Genomic DNA, 5,604 nt, shown 5'->3' on the forward strand with positions numbered 1-5,604 from the left:
CTCTCTCACACACACACACACACACACACACACACACACACACAAAGACTCACACACGGGTTCATTCCAAAATGTACTGGTTTTACTTTACTTGTGGGGACATTTGGTCCTCATAATGTAGAGAATACCAGTACACACACACACACACACACACACAGACACAGACACAGGCACAGGCACAGGCACACGCACACGCACACGCACACAGGTAAACATTTCATTTCAGCTAGGCAAGGCAAAATTTCTCAACTTTTTAAACCTATATGCACTAAAATACTAAAACCAAAATGAAATGAAAACTGTAAAGACATATTTTTTCAAAAATATAAAAACAATCTAGAAACACAAAATGAATAAAACATTAAATAAAAATTAATTAATTAAAAAATTAATAGAATTAAAAACTAATTCAAAATGTTAATAAAAAACTAGAATAATATCTCCACAATACCAAAATAACACTTGCTAATCCATTAAAATAAAGCAAAAGAATTGCAACTAGATTTTGATATTCCTGTAGCTCAACTAGTAGGTCACAGCACTTGCAGCTCCAAGGTCATGGGTTTGATTCCCAGGGAATGCATGAATGCAATGTGAGTTGCATTCGACAAAAGCATCTGCTGAATGCAAAAAAATGTAAATGTCATATTGTCCAATTTTACCTCATTGCTGATGCTAGAACAGCGCGGAGAGAAACGTCACCAAATCACTCTTAAAAATAAAGGTTCCAATAGGTGCTTTCCACAGCAATGCCACAGAAGAACCATTCTGAGTTCCCAAAAAACATTCGAGAGCAATTATTTCTTAGTGTAAAGCACATTTTAATAATCTTACAAACCTTTTCCACTATAAAGAACCTTTTTTTTTTTTTTTTCAATTTTTCTGTTCAAGTTAGTTCATCATTGATTTAGTGTTTTAAGAGCGTGCATTAGAAAGAGGAGAAATAAATGACATAGTTTGTATCTGAAAGGCTGTAAAGCCGTCCTGTTATTCTCGTTTTAGATTGAGGCTAAATATAGCCTTCATATCTGACCACTTAAGAATAGTTAACTGATAATGTACCACTGCAATAAATCTCATCTCACAGTGCTTGCGTAACACGTCTCTCTAAACGGCCCTTCGGCGGGAAACACACGTTTGTCCGAGTTCATTGTTCTCCTGAATTTGCATCGACACATCCGCGAATCTCTGAATCTCTCGTGGAACGCATCATGCAAATAACGCCTGACTCGATGCAACCAGCACTCCCAAAAAAGCCTGATCTGATGATGTGATGCATAAGAATAATACTGAGTAAAGCACTAAAGCTGACTTTGAGCAAACCAGTATGGACTAGATTTCAAATGGAATTATTCTGTGCATCATCGAATTGGTGTTTCTGTGAAAAACAAGGCATCTTAAAAGGTATAAACATACTGACCAATGTTTAGGCTTTATGTAATGCATTAAACATGCTTTCTGCAGGTTTGATGAGGGATAAGCCTTTTTAAAGAGCTTTTAAAGACCAATTTTAAGGAAAACAAATACGTCAGTTTATTCTCTTAATGTAAATATCCTAGGAAGCACAATAAGTTGTATTAGCAACACTTTAAAGTCTAGAAATATACAACTTCCAACAGATCTACAACTACTGACTTTTAATTAATTTTCCAAAAAATAAAAAATAAGCAAACAAACAAACAATTAAAATATAAAAGTAGCTTTCAACATGACATCTGATCACACTGTGAAGAAAAGACGTTCTTCCACAGTATTTTTGTCTTGTTTTTCAGAGCGAATGTCTAAAGATTCTTACTGGAGAAGCAAAATGACAAAATAAGAAGTCTTGTTTTATGAGAAACTGATCAAAATGAAGTTTATGATTTATGATTAAACAAGAACAAATATCTGCCAATGAGCTCAGAAAAATCAACTTAATTCAAAGGGAAAAAAACTTTTCATTCCAGCTTTTCAATGACAGATATTTGCTCTTGTTTTTAAGCATAAACTCACTTCATCTATATGTGTGTGTGTGTGTGTGTGAGAGAGAGAGAGAGAGAAAGAGAGTGTGTGTGAGTGTGCGTGTGTGTGTGTGTGAGAGAGAGAGAGAGAGAGAGAGAGAGAGAGAGAGAGAGAGAGAGAGAGAGAGAGAGAGAGAGAGAGAGAGAGAGAGAGAGAGAGAGAGAGAGAGAGAGAGAGAGAGAGAGAGAGAGAGAGAGAGAGAGAGAGAGAGAGAGAGAGAGAGAGAGAGAGAGAGAGAGAGAGAGAGAGAGAGAGAGAGAGAGAGAGAGAGAGAGAGAGAGAGAGAGAGAGAGAGAGAGAGAGAGAGAGAGAGAGAGAGAGAGAGAGAGAGAGAGAGAGAGAGAGAGAGAGAGAGAGAGAGAGAGAGAGAGAGAGAGAGAGAGAGAGAGAGAGAGAGAGAGAGAGAGAGAGAGAGAGAGAGAGAGAGAGAGAGAGAGAGAGAGAGAGAGAGAGAGAGAGAGAGAGAGAGAGAGAGAGAGAGAGAGAGAGAGAGAGAAAGAGAGTGTGTGTGAGTGTGTGTGTGTGAGTGAGTGGGGGAGGGTTTGTGGAATGTGTTGCGCTGGTAAAGAGGATCTGCTGAACAAATGCTGCTGGTTGGTCTTGTTGAGTAGTTTGTTGGGTTCGATCAGGGCTGTGTTTGGGCTCCGGGAGTCGTTCTGTGTTTAAAACTTTCCTCAGGTTGCACACTTTGAGTGGGATTGGAGTGATTGGCTGATTCTCTGTGGCTCTGGGCTCTCGTACAGGTGGGATGCAGCGGCCCAATTATTTAATCAGGATTAGAGATAGACGGCCCTAAAGAGGCACGGGGCTTTTCCAGAGCATTTCTACTCAAACCTGCATTCTCTTTACTACTCTAAACCTCTACATTTACATTCAACTTAATGCATTTGGCAGACGCTTTGATCCTAAGCAACTTGCATTGCATTCAAGGCAGATTTTTTGCAGTTCATGCACTTCCTGGGAATCAAACCCATGATGTTGATGTTGCAAGCGCTGTGCTCGACAGAACAGAAGTTGCACTGTTCGTTGCAATGTTTGCTTCCAGTGAAATGTTTGGACACATTTGACTGAATTAAAAACTGTTTCTGCTTCTGTTTAATTGCTTCACATTAGTGTTGTAGACACATTTAAATAGCACTTTCTTGTGAAATTAATTATAAAACTAGCATTAATTAATTTTTCTAGACAAAGAGGCTGAAATGTACACTACCAGTAAAAAGTTTTTGGACAGCAAGATTTTTTATGTTTTTTAAAGAATTCTCTTCTGCTCACCAGGCCTGCATTTATTTGATCCAAAATACAGCAAAAGCAGTAATATTGTGAAACATTTTTACTATTTAATATAACTGCTTTCTATTTGAATATATTTTAAAATGTAATTTATTCCTGTCATTTAAAATGCTTTATTTTCAGCATCATTACTTCAGTCTTCAGTGTCACATGATCTTCAGAAATCATAATAATATTTGCTGCTCAAGAAACATTTATTATTATTATTATGTTAAAAACAGCTGAGTATATATTTTTTTAGGTTTCTTTGATGAATAGAAAGTTCAGAAGAACATCTTTTATCTGAAATAGAAATATTTTGTAACATTATACATCTTTATCATCACTTTTGATCAATTTAATGCATCCTTGCTAAATAAAAGTATTAATTTCTATAATTTAATAATTTAATAATAAATATATAATTATTTAAATATACTGACTCCAAGCTTTTTTGTATAATGTTACAAAAGCTTTTTATTTCAGATAAATGCGGATATTTAACTTGTGCAAACGTGTACAAGTAACCTGTATAAGCATTATAAACTTTGAAAATAAAACAAACTATTAATAAATTAAATAATAACTAAATGTATAAATTATGAATTAAATAACTGAATTATAATTAAATGTATATAAAAAGCTACAATTAAATTGTTAATAATTATACATGTATATATTATATTTATAAATAGAATTATAAAAATTGCATATCAAATAATACATTAAAGCATTAGTCTTCAAATATTTTCTCTTTATTTCCATATAGTACAGTCAGGTTATGTGTGTCACAGATGATGACAGTAATATGCACACACAGGCTGTATTTATGTGTGCGGAGCGAGTTTGTCTGGATTTCAGAGATTCATCTGATATTTGAGACGTGTGGTTTTCTTTTGTTTTGTGGTTTGTGATCTCAGAGGAGCCCGTCTCTCTCTGTGTGACCCAGTGAAACGTGTCCGAGCTTCAGAGATCAGAGTTATTTTTGACTCTTATCTAGCCGTCAGCGATCCTCTCACGTCCCGCGGTAACGTGATTAACCCGCCGCTTACTGTAAACCTGCTAACGGATTTAGACCGACGTGAGAAACAATGCAGCCGTATTGAGAGAAAACCAGGACCAGCTTGCATTTTAGGATCAAATAAAAGCAGTACGAAAGCATGCATTTGTGCTGCTTTTATGATTCAGAGCATTTATTGGTTTGCTTTGCTTGAATCATCAGCCTCTGACACTTAATGGTTTTTAGTTTAATGCTTTATGATTTTATATTTTAGTGAAGAAGAGATCAAAACATCCAGTAACAGGGTAAAATCTAAATGTCCTGCATCTGTCAGAACGTCAGTGAGCACCAACCAGTGGTATTTTAGTTTTTGCTCAAATTTTAAAATTAAAATTTTTATGTTATTTTATTAGTTTTTATTTTAAAGTTTTAGCAATTTTGTTGTTCAGTTAGTTTTAATTTACTTTCAACTAGACAAAAATTAGACATGTTGCTGAAATATATATATATAATTCTATTTTAGTTCATGTTTATTTTAAGGTAACAGTTTTTATGGTTTTATTCTCAGTTTTAATTTTGGTTTGGATCATGAGATTCTTATCAAGAGTTTTTATTATGAGATTTTTACTAAACTTTGATGGACATTTGATGGACTTTTTTTATATCACAAATACATTTACAGAATCTTTTATAGTTAAGTCATGTTTATTTCTATAGCAATAATGCTATATTTCTATAAAATTTCTATTGCTATTGTTATAAAATTCATCAGTTCTGAAACTAATTCCATTTCAGCTGTAAAGCAGCTCTACAGAAGTAGAGCACAATAGCGTCATTATTTTATAGTTACTTTTATGAATATACAAAAGTGTTTTTTTTGTTTCATTTCATAAAATGTTTATATTTATTGCATATACTGTTTGTTGAATATTGAAGCCTTGAAAAAGCCAATAAAGCTGACAGCAACTCTAGTTTTACTATGATTATAGTACTGCAGCACAGTGAGAGTGTTTGGAAACCTGTCTGGAAACAGTCATTATTTAAGCAGTTTCATTCAGTGCTGCTTGAACTGCATTTATCAGACAGACAGTCCATTCTCCCATGATCCTTTGCTCTTTGTAGCAATGGCCTCCTTGACCCCTGTGTGTTGTAAATGGAGCCGATGACCCTCAGACCATTAGAGTCGCTTCAGGTGAATCTTCTGTAGTTTGTGACTAAAGCGGGTTTGTTGTGTTTGCATTCACATACTAAGCGTATTTCAGTGTGTGTGTGTGTGTGTGTGTGTGTGTGTGTGTGTGTGTGTGTGTGTGTGTGTGTGTGTGTGTGTGTGTGTG

General features: G+C 35.0%; 1 protein-coding gene across 1 annotated transcript in view; it reads left to right on the forward strand.

The window, feature by feature from the left end:
- Positions 1-5,604, forward strand: part of LOC107713135 (AT-rich interactive domain-containing protein 3B-like) — a gene marked incomplete at its 3' end in the record, with an annotated part of 47,041 nt that overhangs the window by 20,575 nt on the left and 20,862 nt on the right. The window lies entirely within an intron of this gene.

Source organism: Sinocyclocheilus rhinocerous, unplaced genomic scaffold, assembly GCF_001515625.1.
Source record: "Sinocyclocheilus rhinocerous isolate Xijiao unplaced genomic scaffold, SAMN03320098_v1.1 scaffold1093, whole genome shotgun sequence".
In the NCBI taxonomy this organism is placed as follows: Eukaryota; Metazoa; Chordata; class Actinopteri; order Cypriniformes; family Cyprinidae; genus Sinocyclocheilus; species Sinocyclocheilus rhinocerous.